At 45.1% G+C, this 18,356-nt stretch overlaps 2 pseudogenes; one reads left to right on the forward strand and one right to left on the reverse strand.

Moving 5' to 3' along the window:
• Positions 1 to 8,079: 8,079 nt before the first annotated feature.
• Positions 8,080 to 9,119, reverse strand: LOC136543494 (uncharacterized; annotated as a pseudogene).
• A 6,201-nt stretch (positions 9,120 to 15,320) lies between these two features.
• On the forward strand, positions 15,321 to 16,722 carry LOC136545416 (uncharacterized; annotated as a pseudogene).
• Positions 16,723 to 18,356: the final 1,634 nt, after the last annotated feature.

Here is an 18,356-nt window from a genome sequence, read left to right on the forward strand (position 1 = left end):
AATGATAGGCATAGATAGTGATTCATCAATTATATCACAAGTTAAACCTACATTGCAAGTTTCAACAAGCTTTTTTTATTTTGCTCATCAAGCAAAGAAGAATGAGCCTTTTCAAGCTTTTTGTGAGCCTTGCCAAGCTTCTCATGGGCATCCTCTAGCCTCTCATGAGATGCATTAAGCTCATTAATGGCTTGCTTAAGGGCTTTTAGTTCCTTATGCAAGCTTTTGCATTCCCTTCTCTTGATGTCAAAGTGTTCTCTAGCATCTTCTAGCATGTCAAATAGTTCATCCTTAGTAGGCTCATCATCATCACTATCACTATCATTTTCATGTTTATTTTCACTATCATGTTCTTCATCACTTCCATCATCATTAGTTTGTACCTTAGTGGCCGTAGCCATGAAACATGATGGATCATCGAAGAGAGAAGGCTTCTCATTGATTGCAATGCTTGCAAATACCTTCTTCTTGGTGGTCTTGTCATCATCACTTGTGGAAGCATCACTATCCCAAGTGACTACATATGAACCACCCTTCTTCTTCTTGAAGGCCATCTTGTCCTTCTTCTCTTTCTTTTCCTTCTTGTCCTTCTTCTTGTTCTTCTTGTTGTCATCATCATTGTCGCTATTTTAGGGACATTGGGCAACAAGATGATCTTTGCTTCCACACTTGAAGCACCTTCTTGACTCTTCTTTATTCTTGGATGAAGACTTCTTTCTTCTTGCACGGTAGCCCTTCTTCACCATAAATTTGCTAAATCTCTTAACAAAGAGAGCCATCTTCTCATCATCATCATCATCCCATGAATCATCATCTTCACTTGATGTTTCTTGCTTTGCTTTGCCCTTGGATGATGTGGCTTTGAATGCCATGCTCTTCGTCTTCTCGTCCTTCTTCTCATCTTTCTTGTCCTTCTTTTCTTCCTTCTCATCTTCATCTCTATATGTGTCATCGGTCATTATGTCTCCCAACACTTGGTTTGGTGTCATGGTGTCCAAACCACTCCTCACTAGAATAGTGACCAATGTGCCAAATCTTGAAGGCAAGCATCTCAAGAACTTGTGGAAGAAGTCCTTGTCCTTCACCTCTTCTCCAAGTGCTTTGAGATCATTCACAAGCACTTGAAGCCTATGAAACATCTCCGGCACACTCTCATCCTCCTTCATCTTGAAGCTTGCAAACTTCTCTTTGAGAATGTATGCCTTTGCACCCTTCATGGCTTGAGTGCCCTCAAATGATTCTTCCAACTTCTTCCATGCCTCATGAGCCATCTCAATATACTTGATTTGCTCAAATGTTCTCTCATCAATTGCATCATGAATGGCACTTAGAGCAATGTCATTGTTTTGGAGAAGAACTTCTTCGGCCGTGGTGGGATGCTCTAGATCTTCAATCTCAATTTTGGTTTCTATCACCTTCCACACTCTTATGTTGATTGACTTGATATGTGTGGTCATCTTTGACTTCCAATATGGATAATTTGTGCCATCAAATTGGGGTGGCTTCTTAGTGTTGTTGATTTGAGCCATTTTAACACCGAAGGTTGTTAAGCCTCAAATCACGGTGACCTTGCTCTAATACCACTTGAAAGGTCCTAATGGCTAGAGGGGGGTGAATAGCCTAATAAAATTTCTACAACAACACTTAGCAAAACGGTTAGACAATTATAAGGCAAAGCAAGTGTTGCGCTAGCCTACTAAAAATGCAAGCCACCTACCTCAATTCTAGTTTAGATAGTATCTATCCACACAATAGCTAAAACACTACACTAAGTTTGTGTGCTCTCAAAAGCCAACTAAAGAGCCACACAAACCAAACTAACAAGCTGTCACAACTAGCTACACTAAAGAGCTTGACAACTAGTTTGCGGTAATGTAGAGAGTAAGTAAGATAGTTATACCGCCGTGTCGAAGAAGGAGCCAATCAATCACAAGAGTGTATAACAATGAAGACCAATCACCTCAAAATCAAATGATGAACACAATGATTTTTTACCGAGGTTCACTTGCTTGCCGACAAGCTAGTCCTCATTGTGGCGGTTCACTCACTTGGAGGTTCACGCGCTAATTGGCATCACACGCCAAACCCTCAATAGGGTGCCGCACAACCAACACAAGATGAGGATCACACAAGCCACGAGCAATTTACTATAGTACCTTTTGGCTCTCTGCCGGGGAAAGGTCAAGAACCCCTCACAATCATGACGATCGGAGCCGGAGACAATCACCACCCTCCGCTCAATGATCCTCGCTGCTCCAAGCCATCTAGGTGGCGGCAACCACCAAGAGTAACAAGTGAACCCCGTAGCGAAACACGAACACCAAGTGCCTCTAGATGCAAACACTCAAGCAATGCACTTGGATTCACTCCCAATCTCACAAAGATGATGAATCAATGATGGAGATGAGTGGGAGGGCTTTGGCTAAGCTCACAAGGTTGCTATGCCAATGAAAATGGCCAAAGGTGTGAGCTTCAACCGGCCATGGGGCTTAAATAGAAGCCCCCACAAAATAGAGCCGTTGTACCCCTTCACTGGGCACAACTCGGGGTGACCGGACGCTCTGGTCATGTTGATCGGACGCTAGACCTCAGCGTCTGGTCGCCCGATGGCAACCACGTGTCCCCGCTGTTCAACTGTGTTCGCTTGATCTCAACGGTCATATCATGACCGGACTCTGTAGCATAACTGATCGGACGCTGGACCTCCAGCGTCCGGTCGTTTCCAGTAAGGGTCCAGAAACGTTTTTCTTCGACCGGACACGTTCGGTCATGCTTGACCGGACACAGCCAGCGTTCGATCACACTAACAATTTCGCGCGCTGCCCGGCAATAGGACCGGACGCTGTACCTCAGCATCCGGTCAGTCCAAGACCCAGCGTCCGGTCAGTGATCGACACTGGCGTCTTTACTGCCACACTTGACCGGACACGTCGGTCCCTCTGAGACCTGCGTCCAGTCACGTAGTGACCGACAAGACTAACTCATTTTCACCTCTATCTTCTTCACCCTTGCTCAAATGTGCCAAGCACCAAGTGTATCACCTTGTGCACATGTGTTAGCATATTTTCACAAACATTTTCAAGGGTGTTAGCATTCCACTAGATCCTAAATGCATATGCAATGAGTTAGAGCATCTAGTGGCACTTTGATAACCGCATTTCGAAATGAGTTTCGCCCCTCTTAATAGTACGGCTATCAAACCTAAATGTGATCACACTCTCTAAGTGTCTTGATCACCAAAACAAAATAGCTCCTACAATTTATACCTTTGCCTTGAGCTTTTTGTTTTTCTCTTTCTTCTTTTCAAGTTGAAGCACTTGATCATTACCATGGCATCACCATCTTCATGTTATGATCTTCATTTGCTTCACCTCTTGGAATGTGCTACCTATCTCATGATCACTTGATAAACTAGGTTAGCACTTAGGGTTTCATCAATTCACCAAAACCAAATTAGAGCTTTCAGGTGGTCGCACCGGATCCACCGCCGGAGAAGAGAGAGGAGGGGGCAGCCACGCTGGATCCGTCGCTGGGGTAGAAAGAGGAGGGGGAGGGGCGCCGGCGGTGGGAAGAGAGGGAGAGGAGGGGCGGCCGTGCTGGGGCCGGATCAGGCCTCCCCGTGGCCACCGTCGCCGGATCCGCCCGCGCCGGCGCCGGTGAGGGAGGAGGGGCGGGCGGACTGTGCTGGCGAGGGAGGAGGGGAGGGCGGGCCGCGCTAGCAAGGGAGGAGGGGAGGGCAGGCCACGCTGATGCCAGAGAGGGAGGAGGGGAGGGGCGGCACGTGCGCGTGCACGGGGAGGGCGCGGCGCATGCCCGTGCGCATAGAAGGGGAGGGGGCGCGGGGAGAAGGGGACGCGGCGTGGGGAGAAGGGGGTGTGCGGACGCGGTGCTAGGGTTAAAAAAAGTTTTTTTGGTTTGCCGAGTGTCCCAGATCTAGACACTCGGCAAAGTTTTTTTTTCATTTTTTTCTTCTCTTTCTTTCCCAGAAAAAATATTTTTTTACTTTGCCGAGTGTCCTAGATATGGGCACTCGGCAAAGATTTTTTTTTCATTTTTTTTCTTCTCTTTCTTTCCCAGAAAAAAATATTTTTTACTTTGTCGAGTGTCCTAGATCTAGGCACTCGGCAAAGATTTTTTTTCATTTGTTTTCTTCTCTTTCTTTCCCAGAAAAAAATATTTTTTTACTTTACCGAGTGTCCTAGATCTGGGCACTCGGCAAAGATTTTTTTTCTTCTCTTTCTTTCCTAGAAAAAAATATTTTGTACTTTGACGAGTGTCAAAAAACACTCGGCAAACCACCTCTTTACCAAGTGTTTTTTTTGACACTCAGCAAACCACCTCTTTATCGAATGTTTTTTTTGCCGAGTGTTTTTATGGTAGCACTCGGCAAAGAACTTGTTTGCCGAGTGCCCAAGAGAATACACTCGGCAAACACAAAAACACTCGGCAAATTTGACATTTTCGGTAGTGTACCTTTTAACGAAATACGTGCTATTTGGTGAGGTTGTGAAAAAAATAAGATTTTCCTGTTAAATTATATGTTGTGCATGCCTTGCTAGGTGCATTTACGCAGAGTTCTAGGATGTGGTGCTTCTCGTCGCTGTCAGCGCTCTCCTCTAGATTAGATTAGGGTTGTAGGTGGGGTTCTTTGGGCGGTGGCGAACCTCGTGTCTAGAGCCCCCGACCCTCACCTCATCTTCATAGCGCTGCGTGACGGGGACCCACCAGCCATGTGTATGGCTAAGCGCTCCCAATCAGGGTGCGGGATCAAGGCCTAACTCGGTTGTTGGACCGAATCAGAGGAGATCAACCTAACATTCTCCTCCTTAATCTCAACTTACGACTTAAACTTAAAATACTTATCTCGGCTCATTCCATCACAGATTAATGTATAGAGCATGCCTCGTCATAACAGTTAGTACCATTAGATTAACAGCTACAATACACCTCTCTGTTTTCAAATAGATTCTCAACTAGGCCCTTATTGTCCAGGGATCATAAGCTTTCCCGTAAACCCATGCCAGCTAAGTGTTCTCTGAACACATTGGGCGGTAAGCCTTTTGTAAGCGGATCCACAAGCATTTTCTTTGTACTTACATGCTCGAGACTAATAGAATGATTCTGACTTTATCTTTCACAACATAAAACTTTATGTCAATATATTTGGCAGCACCACTTGACTTATTGTTGTGAGCATAACATACTGCTGGCTTATTGTCGCAGTACAACTTGAGTGGTCTATGAATGCCAGTTCACCTGCCCCGTGGCCTCATAACATGCTACAAACTTGGCATACATCATGGACGATGCAGTGACGGCTTGCTTGGAGCTTTTCCATGATATAGCTCTTCCTATGAGAGTAAATACATAGTCTGATGTGGACTTTCTATCATCTACATCTCTCACAAAATCTGAATCTGAATACCCCTCTATATGTAGGGAATCAGATCTTCTATACGTTAGCATGAGGCCTTTTGTGCCTTGCACATAACACGAAGCTTTCTTTACCATTCTCTATTATTCTATTCCAAGATTACTCTAATATCTGCCAAGTATCCCGGTAACAAAAGCTAAGTCAGGGCGTGTACATACTTGAGCATACTGTAAACTTCCGACACTTGAAGCATATGGAACTGCTTTCATTCGATCGATCTCATATTGGTTCCTGGGACATTGGAAGTCCCCAAAACTATCGCCCTTAGCTATGGGAGCAGGTGAAGGCTTACACGCATGCTTACTGTATTTCTTTAGAACCTTTTCTAAGTATGCCTTTTGTGATAATCCTAAAACCCCCTTTCTCCTATCTCGGTGAATCTCAATTCCTAAAATGAATGAAGCTTCACTGAGATCTTTCATATCAAAATTTGAGGACAAGAACTTCATCTCCAGTAGTAGATTAACATCACTATTAGCGAGTAAAATGTCATCCACATACAAGATTAGGAAAATGAATTTCCTATTCTTGAACTTTGTATAAATGCAATTGTCCTCTACATTCTCTTTAAACCCAAACTTCCTTATTGTTTCATCAAACTTTAAATACCACTGTCTAGAGGCTTGTTTTAATCTGTAAATGGATTTTTTCAGGCGGCATCCCATACGTTCTTTTCCTTTCACGACAAAACCTTTTGGTTGTGCCATATAAACATTTTCATCCAAATCCCCGTTAAGGAAAGTCGTCTTTACATCCATCTGATGTAATTCTAAATCATAATGTGCCACTTACGCTATTATGATTCTAAAAAAATCCTTGCATGAGACTAGAGAAAATATCTCATTGTAATCTATTCATTCTCTTTACATGAAGCCTTTCGCCACAAGTCATGCTTTAAACCTTTCCACATTCCCTTTGAAGTCATATTTAGTTTTGTAGACCCATTTACAGCCTACTGTCTTGGCTCCTTTAGGAACTTTTTCTAAGTCTGAAACATCAGTGGTACTCATTGATCTCATTTCATCTTGCATGGCTTCAAGCCACTTCGACGAGTGAGCGCTTCTCATGGCTTCTTCAAAAGAGGTGGGATTACCCTCCATTTGAAATTCTTCACTAACATAGACTTTATAGTCATCAGGAATGGCTGACTTTCTAGCTCTTTGAGACCTTCTAGGGGCCTCATTAGTTAGCGCTTATTCCATATGGGGCTGTTGTTGCTCTTCCTCATGTGCGACAACAGGCTCTATAGGATCCTAAAGGACAGATTCCTCATGTTCATTTATTGTTGTCATAGGAGAACTAACAACAGGTGTTGTCACTATAGTGTCCTGCACAGTTGGTGCAGCGGCAACAGTAGCGAAAAAAATAGCTCATGAACCATAGGAGTGGGCATGTATACCCGCTTCTCCTCAAAGTTAATTTCTCGCACTACCATGCTCCCCCTAACCATCTCATCCTCCAAGAACATAGCGTGTCTTATTTCTACAAACTTCGTATGTCTGCCAGGTTAATAGAAATGATAACCTTTTGACTTATTTGTATAGCCAATGAAATGGCAACTGACTGTCTTGGAGTCTAGCTTTCCAATATTTGGGTTAAATACTTTAGCCTTAGCTGGATAGCCCCACACACATAAATGGTTAAGTGAGGGTTCCCTTTCTGTTCACAACTCATATGGTGCTTTGGGCACCGACTTGCTTGGTACTCGATTGAGAATGTGAATGGCGGTTTTTAACGCCTCTATCCACAAACTTATCGGTAAAGTGGAGTAACTTATCATACTTCTCACCATATCCATTATTGTATGGTTATGTCTTTCAGCTACTCCATTTTACCGAGGCTCGCCCGGTGTAGGGTATTGGGCGACTATGAAATTTTCTAGTAAGAACTTTGCAAAAGGTCCAGGAACTTAGCCATATGGGGTATGTCGACCATAGTACTCCCCCCCACAGTCGGATCTTACTATCTTAATCTTTAAATTGTGCTGATTTTCTACTTCAGCCTTGAATATCTTAAATTTATCCAATACTTCTGATCTTTCTCTAATTGGATAAATATAGCCATAACGAGAATCATAACCATCCACACTTTTCACAGGAAAAGGACCACAAATATCTGTGTGAATTATTTCTAAAATTCTTGCTCTTCATTTGGCGTCTTTCTTTATTTTCTTAACATACTTTCCTTTAATGCAATCAATGCATTGTTTTAAATCTGAAAATTCTAATAGTGGAAGAATTGATTTCTTAATCAATCGTTCTATTCCCCCCCTCAAAATATAGCCTAAACGACAGTGCCATAATTTCGATGATACATCATAAATTCTCTTCTGCTTATTACTTACATTCATAGATGAGGAGGCATTCTTATTTTTAATGCTCACAACATTCACATTCTCACAAAGTGATAATAAATAAGTCTTGTCGGGAGGCAAGACCAACACACTTATGATTAAACATAATCTTACATTGGCCATTACCAAAATGGTAATTAAATCCATCATCGTCTAAACGTGAAACACTTATTAAGTTTCTACGCAAAGAGGGTACATAAAGGACATTTGTAAGCTTAAGTACAAAGCCATCATTTAATTCTAATGGGAGTTCTCCAATGGCTTCACTCCAGCTTTGACTCCATTTGCTACCTTAATGTATCTTTCTTCTCTTTGCAGGGTCCTCCTCGTATGGAATCCCTGTAATGAATTTATGACATGAATAGTTGCACCCGAATCAATCCACCAAGTAGATTTTGCATAACTTAAATACAAGGACTCATCTATAAATGTAATAATGTCCTTACCTTTTCTCATCAGGTGCTTCAGGAACTCTAGGCAATCCTTCTGGTAGTGTCCCTTCTTCTTGCACCATTTGTAGGTATCCTTGTCTACTTGAACATTGTTGAATTCCTGATGGTGATCAATCTGTGGGGCCATTCCTTGTGACTTAGAAGGGGAGCTACTGTCCCACTGAGGTTTCCCTTGTGGTTTAGCATTCTTAAAGTTTTTTCTTTTATTTTCCTTCACATGGTTGACGGAGTCACCATGTGATGTCTTAAGCCTCTACTCTTCTTGTACACACATGGCAATGAGCTTCTCAATGTCCCACTTATCTTGCTGTAAGTTGTAATTAACAACAAAGGTCTCATACTCTTTGGGAAAAGATGCAAAAATCAAATGAACTAGGAACTCATCCTTGAGCCCCATGTCCATTGGTTTGAGCTTGGATGCCATGTTGCTCATCTTTAATATGTGCTCTCTAATCCCTCCACCAGTGTATTTCTCATTGATTAACTTCTTAATAAGAGTGCTCGCATAAGCCTTTGAAGATCCAGTAAACTGACTCTCCACCTTCTTGAGATACTCAGTGGCGGTGATACATTCTGGGATTGATCCCCTTATTGGATCCTCAATGGAGCCCTTAATTACTATCAAACACTTGCGGTTTGAACTATCCAACTTCGCACGATCAAGGTCGTACTCCATTCTTATTGTTGCATGGTCACGCTGTCGAGTAGCGAAAGCTGCATCAGTCTCATTTTCTGCCCTCACCGGGTCCTCAGGCTCAGTGGGACAGGGAGAGGTTAGCGCTAGATCATTGTTGGACAACGCAAGTGCTGTCTCAAGCTTCTCTCGCCATATGTTATAGTTGCTTCCATTGATAGGCGAAATGGACGAGATAAACATCATTGGGTTGTATCCTGAAAACAACATCAAAGAAAGTGAGAAACATTTGACATAATAATTGCATGTCGTAATTTAACGTTGGACAAAATTAAATTTAACGTTGGACAAAATTAAAACATACAATGTGCTTCTACATTAACTCTACATCATTGTTGGGCAGAAATAGAACTAATGCATAAAACTCATAAATAAACTTATAGTATTGTTATCATCAATGTTGGTCAGAAAAATAACAATACCATAATTTAACTTAAACAAATATGACTACTCCTCGAATTAAAATTTTTCCGTTGGTTCCAATTTAATTAGAGGATTAACTTAATCATAGCAGCAGAAACATAAAAAAATTCTTGAAAAATAATAATTCTTAATCAGAAGCATTTCTGTGTGCTTATCTACTCTCCAGACAATTTATCCCATTGGTTCAAATTGAATGGAGATGAAAACTAAGCCAAAATTCATCAAAAATGGCTTCTGAAAAGAATAAAAAAAATTCAAAATCATACTGTACATTCGGCCCAAAGGCCCAGCCGCGCACCGCGCTCCCGCGTCCTAGGCCGCAACCTGGGCCTGGGCCAGGAAAGTCACTTCCCGCCTGGGCCGAATCAGACCTGAGCACTGTCGGCCGTCGATGACGATCCAACAGCCGTCTGAGCGGATCGAAGGAACAAAAACGCGCTCCCGGCCCGAACTCCCCTAGCCCTAGGTCATTTCTCTCCCTCCCCTTCTCTTCAGCGCGATACGGAGGGCGGCGGCCGCCTGTGGCGGTCAGAGAGGATGGCGGCGCCGCCGCGCGCCCCTTTGCCAATGCGCGCGCCCACTCGAGGGTGAGCGCGCCGCCATCGAACGGTTGTGTGGCGGGGCCCTTGGCCTGGTCCCGGGAGGATCCACGTGGCGGCGAGGCCACGCCTTTCGGTGGCTCGGGTCCTTCCCGCCGCCATCTTGAGGACGGTCGGTGGTGGTGACCGACGGCAAGGTAAGCCATGGTCCTTTGCTTTCTAGGGTTAGGGTTGGGGTTTGATTCGAATCGAATCACCTCCTTCTAATTTCTTCCCAAACGAGATCTACACGCTAGTGTAGGCTAACTGATACCAATGTTAGAATTTAGGATCGACTAGGAGTAGATCTATCGGGTGGTTTGTGTTCTATTCGGGATAAATAAGTAGATCGTGCTAGAACATGAACTAGAGAGAGAGGGGGGGGTAGAAGTGGCAAACCATCGGGCTTGGTGGTGGAGGTGGCCATGGCGACGGTGTCCGGTGACGGCCGCGTCCCGGCGGTGAAGTCTAGTGACGACGGTCCAGTGGTGGCGGTATCCCGGCCCCCACCTCCTCTTTATAGCGCCGCGGGACGGGGCCCACCAACCATGTGTGCGGCTGGACGCCCCCGATCAGAACGCGGGATCAAGGCCCGAACCTAGTTGGAGGAGATCAACCTATCATATAGTACTTGTTCTGCCGTCCTTAAATGGTTCTTTCCGGTTTATATAAGCAGATGGGGCATGTCTTGCATGGGTTTATTCATACTGGGTTTAGCATCCACCTCCACGGGTATTTGTGCCTGGGCTAGTGCAGCTGATGTCCTCGATGTAACACCCCAAATTTTGCACTTTTAGAAATAGAGTAAAAATGATTTATGTTAATTGTTTTGTGCTCATAAAAACATAGGTAAAAGAAATTTTTCTTTAAATTAAAATCCAACGTAAGGGTAACAACATGTTTGCGCATACATGCCGTTGCATTGATACTTTTGTGATGAGTGGTTTGGAAAATAAATTCAAATCTCGATCTTTAAAATATTGCTTTCAAGTAGTGGTTTAAAAAGAATTTAAAAATTTGCAAAAACAAAAGTTAGATAAGATGTCTTGTTTTTAAAATCTAAAGGCTTGGAAAAGGTTTTAAGACACGTTAGGACGATGCCTCTCTTTCCGGAAATCTTTCCGACCTTTTTTGGGGTTAAATTCCTATTTCTTAGAGCTTTGTCTTTTTCCTCGATCAATGCAAAAGTCTTTTTCGGGAGCTAAACCACTTTGGTTGTATTCCTTACTCTTCCATCTATCCTCAGGAAATTTTCTAGTATTTTTCGGAGCTCAGAGATATTTTTCGGAGCCTAAATAGTAATTCCTGATTTTCTGTAATTATTTTAATTCCGAAAATCAATATTTACTAAAATATCTCGGATTTCCAAAATATCCAAACCCTACGTATATATATATGCCGACGCGAGGATTCCAGAAGTACAGCCCGTTTTTCGAGCCGCCACTCGTAGCCCCGCAGATCGGACGCCGAAGTTCCCCACAGCTAGGTTTCCGGCGAACCTTCGGTGAGCTTTTCCGGCCACCTCGGACGTCTCCGGCGAAAACCGTCACCACCACGAGGTAGCTCTCGTCGTCCTCTACACCGTCTTGCCATCCTTTTCATGAATCCGTGTCCGTTCATCGTTTCCCTAATCTTTTTTTTTTCTTTTCCGGCGAGCTCCACCATGGTCCCCGACGTGTTCTGGGTGCTCGGCCATCTTCCGGCGCCGGCTGCTGCCCACGCTGCCATGCCGCGCTCCTACGGTCGTCGGCCGCCTGCTCCTAGGGCCGCGCGCCCCACGGCCGGCCTCCCTGCTGCGGCTGAGAGCAGCAAGCGCCGCCGCCGCTCATGGCCGGATGGCCACCGCCACAGGTGCGGGCCGAGCGGGCCCAGCCATCCCGCGCTGCCGTGGACCTGCGCTGCCCCTGTCCCGGCGCTGCGCCGCTGGCTGGCCAGCAAGCCCCAGCCGAGCCCCTCCCTGCCAGCGCGTGAGCAGCAGCAGCCTACAGTGAACATGGAGGCCACGTACGTTCTGTAATAGATCAAAGAGGAAGATGATCGTATTTACAAGAATACCACTGGTTCGTTAAATCTTTGTCGTTTCTTCGTTTTAACTCCGTTTCAGTTCGTTCCAGTTGCGTTAGATTCGTGTCATCGAGATCTTCACAGTAGAGTTATTAGTTTATATGTCACATGTTTATGAATTTATTTTATTAAAATATTAATTGTGTCTATAATTAATTAATCGCTGATTAATTAAAGTCGATTTAGATTTTCGATTTCGATTCGATTATGCGAGTTTCGTCGCAGTGAGAGATACGTGTTAGTAGCGATGTTTAACATGTCTCACATCTTGAAAATTTATAAGTTAAATATTAATTTGATTTGTGCTTATGCAATTGAGTTTCTAATTAAAAGTAACATAGGCATATACTTCGGCCTTTTATAAATGATTGTAAATCTAATTAATGTGCAACTAGCTTTCTAAATTAATTAAAAGCAATATAGGTTTTCCACGTCGGCCTTAATAAATGAATATTAAGCTGGTTATATCAATTTAAATATATGTTTTTATTATAATTTGGTTAGCTGAACTCACGTCATATTCAGTTATAGTGTAGATGCTCTTACATGTTCTTTTAATTTGAAACGTTAAAGTTTATTTTGATTAAATAATACATGCACATCCGCTCCTTAATACATTATTAATTATTCCATTGATAAATCCTAAACTGATGTAATGCTTACATCATTTTGGTTTTCCTTTTAAAAATAATAAATGCAAGGGCTTATACGTGCTATATATGTTTTGAATATATATACTCTCATTTGTTATTATATTTCAATTTAATTTGCATAAAAGATATCAAAATGTTTATAATTAAGATATGATTAATTTATCTTAGTTTTCTAAATCTAATAACTCAGGTATAAAATGACTTAACTCAATTTTAGATATTCCCCTGAGATATCTTATACATGTTTTATGATCATTAAAATAGATAAAGCATATAGTTTTCTTTCCAACGTAAATCCTTCGATAGATGTTTCTGTTTTAACGTAGCTCCGATTAGTGTGATTTTCGCGTGTGCGTGATCGCAGCAATGCGAAGATTAGATTTCGAATCTTTTCATTGATTGGTGTATTGTTCTAATCTAGTATGTTTGCTATGCATGCTTGTTCGGATGCTTGTGTGGTGCTTTTCGGTCTTGTCCAGTCGGTGAGTTTTGCGTTGGTGATCTATAAGAAGTTGGAGATCAAGAAGAAGAAGGAAACGTTGAAGATTAAAGCTTACCGAAGGATCGGTGTTTAAGGCAAGTATAGCTTGGGTTTTCTTTCTGTGACCATGATCTTGAAACTTGATTAATGAATATGCTATAAACACAAAAGATGACTTGTTAGCAACAACAGGAGGGTTAAATTCCCTCTCCACAAGGTCTCATTTGTAAGTGATCATCCGGGACTTACAGTACAACTGTGAGGGCTATATGGCTCTGGCTCTAGTTGCTTGGGAGACCTTTTCTAGCAGGCTTAGAGGATACTGCGAGTTGGGTATAGGACAGCCTCTGTCCTGTTGTGCCTTGCTATGGAAGCGGCCTTTTAATGGAAGGGGGGTTCCTATATCCAATGACCCTGCGGCCCTTCCCGGTTAGACGAACTTCTGAGCAGCTTTATATGATTTCCGGTGTTTGGACCTTGCAAACCCATACATTTGGAAATCATGACTCACAGTGAAAGTGTACACCTCTGCGCAGAGTTTAATAAACTGATATATCAGCCGTGCTCACGGTCACGAGCGGCCAAGGGATTCTTATGCCAAAGATGAGCACTTGTTAAATCATGCTTAACTGAGTTATTTTGAGCTATTTATTATTCAATTATACTTGATCATGTGGCTATGGAATGCACTACCTTGTTGCTATATTTGCTGAGTTCGACATGGACTCACCCTTGCAATTTCCCCCACACCTCAGGCTGCTGGAGTCTGAAGGAGTTAGGCTTGTGATCAACCAGTCAGTTGGATCCAGGGGAGTGAAGTCTGCACCCGGAGATTAGAGTTGTCTATCCGTTGATTGCTTTCTAAGGTTATCTCTTTTGCTAAGTTCGCTATATATTAAGCATTGTGAATTGATACTGCCCCTTCATTTGTAGCTATATGTGAGGTTTGATTACTAGGGCTCACATATGGTGTGCATTCGGCTTTGTCCTTGAAACCGGGTGTTACACTCGACAATCTGGGGGACTGGGTTTTGTGGCCGGCCACGGTTGGCCTGAAGATGGCTGAGGTCGGCTTCGAAGTTCGAATGGCTCGCCTTGGCCGACGACGGGGTGCCATGCGATGCGCGCTGCGGCGCCTGGTCTGCGGCGCCGAGCTCGCCCGCTGTCGACACGGACTCGCCGTCGCCGAGCGCCTCCGCCAATACCTCCTCCTGTCCACCCCGTCGCGCCGCACGTGCCGGTCTCGATGCCACCGGTGGTTTTGCAGGTCCGGGAGGTGCGCGCAATCTTTCATTTCCTCAGTCCCGTGCCTTTCGCTTCCTCTTGATACTGATCTAGGCTACTGTGCTTAAACTTGCTGTCTCGTTCAATTAAAATCCGTAATATTGTGTGTACAATTTGGTTTATTATAGCATGGACAGCTCTATAGTCCGTGGACCGCCCTGTTCGCTTGAACTTATCGGCTCGGCTTATCAGTCATGGTACATTATTTTTCTCTTACAACAAAACAACATCAGTCTGCTTATCAGTTGTAGAAACCATCAGCCGATCTGTTTCTATGTTAGGATGCTGCGTGTGGGCTGCTGTCGAAATTAGAGTAAAGATGCCGTGGAGCTCTAGTGAGACCCTACCGCCCACGACGATCTCCTCCTTCCCCTCCAGCTCCCCCACCCCCTCCCGCATGTGGCCATGACGAACTCTGGCAAAGTCCGACCATGACGTCTCTGCCCCGATCTGGCCTGACTGCTGCTACCGTCGCCAACTCCCCCAAACCACCCACCGGCCATCCCGGCCGGCCCCTTCTAAGGCTGCCGGATTCGGGGAAGCCAGGGGTGGCGTGGCTCGCTGGACCTTAGCCGTCGGAGCTGGAGAAGGTGCGGGCGGGCACGCGCAAGGGAGAAACCTGTGCAAATAAGGCGGCCGGGATGAGCAGTAGCATGAACCGACGGTGGATGCAGGTGCGCGCGCCGTAGCTCGGGCACGTGCGCGCTCGGAATACGCACTCCCGTTATTTGATTGTTTGAGCTGGTAACTCGTGGCAAGTTACAGGGACACTTTAGGAAATTCGAATGGTTTATGTTGTCTTTTCGGCCCATGGAAGCCCGGAAATGGCATCTGCGCGGCCCATGTCCCATGGCCTAAATAGAAGAGCGGACATTCTGCCCGGCCGCCGCCGCTCTTCTGCTTCCGTTCCGTCGCTACTTCCTCATTTTCTCCAAGCCGGGCGGCTCTCCTGTACGAAGATAGGCTTTCTGGAGGTACCATCCATCTCTTCCCTTTCATTTTAATCTGCCGTTTAATCTCAATCTCTCAAAAAGCTTTTCTTTTTTCCTCGTTGTTTTGAGTATCAATCAGATCGCACAAGGAAGAGTAGATATACCAATCACGTCTAGGGGGAAGTCTGAATTCTTCGATCTTGGATGATCCGGCCGTTCGTGAATGTCGTGGCGGAGAACTACAAGACCGGCGTGTACTCGCTGCACCGCCTGGACGTCTCCAAGCATCTCTTCCACTAGTCAAGAGCCGACGCACGAGTGGTGCCGTTACTAGCAGAAGCACAGGACAGCAGCGGTGATGAGCAGCCGATGCCAAACAGGTTGCAAGAGCTGCCAGCACCGTGCGTGAAGATCCACCCGTCCTTCGGGGAGGAGCCGGTCCTCGACAAGCTGCCTTTTTGGGGGCTCTTGAGTCCCCGCAGCAGCGAAGACAAATTCTTCTGCATCAACTGGATGGGCGACACCGCGACACCATGCTCTGCGACGCCGACAAACCATCCGTCGACCCCATGCCTCACCTCCGAGATGAAGTGGGAGTGCACCCCATCTCGTTCTCCGTCGTCCGTCCTGATGCTCTGGATCAGGAAGAAGAAGACCTCTACGTTATCCACGATGTCCCATGGCGGGGCGCCAACACCTCCTGCTTCCGGGTCTTCAGAAAAGACGCCGACGCCGATGGGCAGCGGTGGCGCTGGGAGTCTCTTCCACCGCCACCCTTCGTAGGCGACCCCCGGTACAGTCCCGACCTCTTCATGTATGCCTACACGGTGGTCGACGGAGGCCGCACCTTCTGCTTTTCCTGTGCGCCACCGGGCATCGGCACCTACTGCTTCGACACGGTGGAGCGTGAATGGAGGCGTGCTGGCGATTGGCTTCTGCCGTTTCTAGGCAGAGCCGAGTACGTCCCTGAGCTCGCCCTCTGGCTGGGCTTCTCCGCCTGCAGCCCATGCTGCTACCTGTGCGGCACGTCAGACCTCAACGCCATGGCCATGGACCACCCACCAAAGTTGCAGCATGTCTGGCAGGACCTTGTCACACCGGAGAATTGGTCGGCAGGGAGGACCCAAGTCGTCAGCCTGGGCTCAGGCAGATTTTGCATTGCTAAAGCCTTTGTAGTCGAGAATCGCCGCACAGGGAAGTCGTGCAGCGGCTTCGATGAAGAATGGTGGGAACTTGAAGATGAGGTGCTTCCGTGCTTGTCCTAACTGGAATTGAGGTGGGCAGGGGCGAGTCGGCGACGATGGAAGGCTCAAGGTGTGGAAGCACAGGTCGATACAATACGGCTCCAGGTTCAGCGTAAAGGGCGTGCTGTAGATTATTCCTCTTGCAACTCTATGTTACTTCGTTTCTATATGTTTGTTCGGACATGGATTTGTTTGAATGAAAGCTTAATTTTCACCCAAAAAGCATCAACCTAGGTAAATTAATAACTCAGTTGTATGTGCTCCACTTAAGCTGAAATTTTTACCATAGCTCAACCATACAATGAGTGGTCTACCATAAAAGTTTCACTACAATTGAAGTACAGGAGATCCAGTTATGAATTAAACACACAAACATAGATCTACGGCTACTGCAAAAAGCCTAAACTAAAGCATGACATACTATATATCTATTGTATAGATCTACTCATGTGGAGTCTACAAAAATTGGATTTTCCATTTTACAAATTTTCTATAATTTTATACTATTTTTCAAAATTTCCGCCTGTTTATGAAATAAAAAGAAAGAGCATGTGGTGCCACATCAGTACCACGGGGAGTAGTCCTATGTAGCCTGTTTTGGATGGCGTCTAGAACGTAGACAAAGTTCATGGACTCAGATGAGTGAAAAAAAGTTAACAAACCTAGGTAAGAAGTGGAGAAAAGTTTTAGGACCCATTCACTCTTTTAGAAACTCTTGGAGATGCTTGTAAAAACCCATCGGATTTCGGATTTTGGGTAACCACTATATCTCCCGAGCTTCCGCCGCCGCTGTTCTGCTCCCTTCCCGTCGTCGCTTCCTCACTTTCTCTAAGCGGGGCTTCTCTCATGTACAAAGATAGGCTTTCTGGAGGTACCATCCATATCTTCCCCTTCATTTAAATTTGCCGTTTAATCTCTCCAAGAAAGTTTCCTGTGGTTCCAATTTTTTGATATTTTAGGACTTATATCCTAACGCCCGGACGTCTGGCGCAAGCGCTGCGTCCGGACGCCGCTCCCCTTCCCAACACCCCCCCCACAGAATCGGATCCCAAACCGCCCGCCCCCCGCAGAATGGAATAGAATGGAACAGAATCCGAACGCCGCTTCCCTCCCTGACGCACCCCGTTCCCCCATTGTGCCCCTGTCCCAAATTGCACGAAACACTTCAAGTGCAACATTGCAAACATATGGGAAAAAACTATGTAGTACAAAATGGGAATATAAATATTACAACATCGCAAAAATATGTAGTGCAACATCGAAAAACATGTACTGCTACATCGGAAAAATATATACCGCAACATCGAAAATTATGTACTGCAACATCGAAAGTCATGTACTGCAACATCGCAAAAATATGTAGTCCAACGTCGAAAAAACATGTACTGCAACATCGAAAATTATGTACTGCAACATCGAAAATAGTAGTACTGCAACATCGCAAAAAACATCTGTTGCAGCGACCCAAAAATCCCATTGCAATATTTAAAAATCATCTATTGCAACATCAAAAAAACCCATTGTAACACGGGAGAAACAGCAAAAAAACGTACAAAACAGCCCCTGGCCCATCACCTTCGAGCTCGCCGGAGGGAGGAGGGAATAGGACCCCAGAGCTCGTTGGAACCCTAGCCACCGCCGCGGCCCTCAGATCCAGAGGAGGAGGAGGGCTCAAATCCAGATGAGGAGGAGGAGGAGGAGGAGGAGGAGGGTTCAGATCCAGAGATGGACCGACCTACCTCATTGGAACCGCCGCGGTATCCT

The sequence above is a fragment of the Miscanthus floridulus genome, chromosome 3 (assembly GCF_019320115.1).
Source record: "Miscanthus floridulus cultivar M001 chromosome 3, ASM1932011v1, whole genome shotgun sequence".
NCBI classification, from domain to species: domain Eukaryota; kingdom Viridiplantae; phylum Streptophyta; class Magnoliopsida; order Poales; family Poaceae; genus Miscanthus; species Miscanthus floridulus.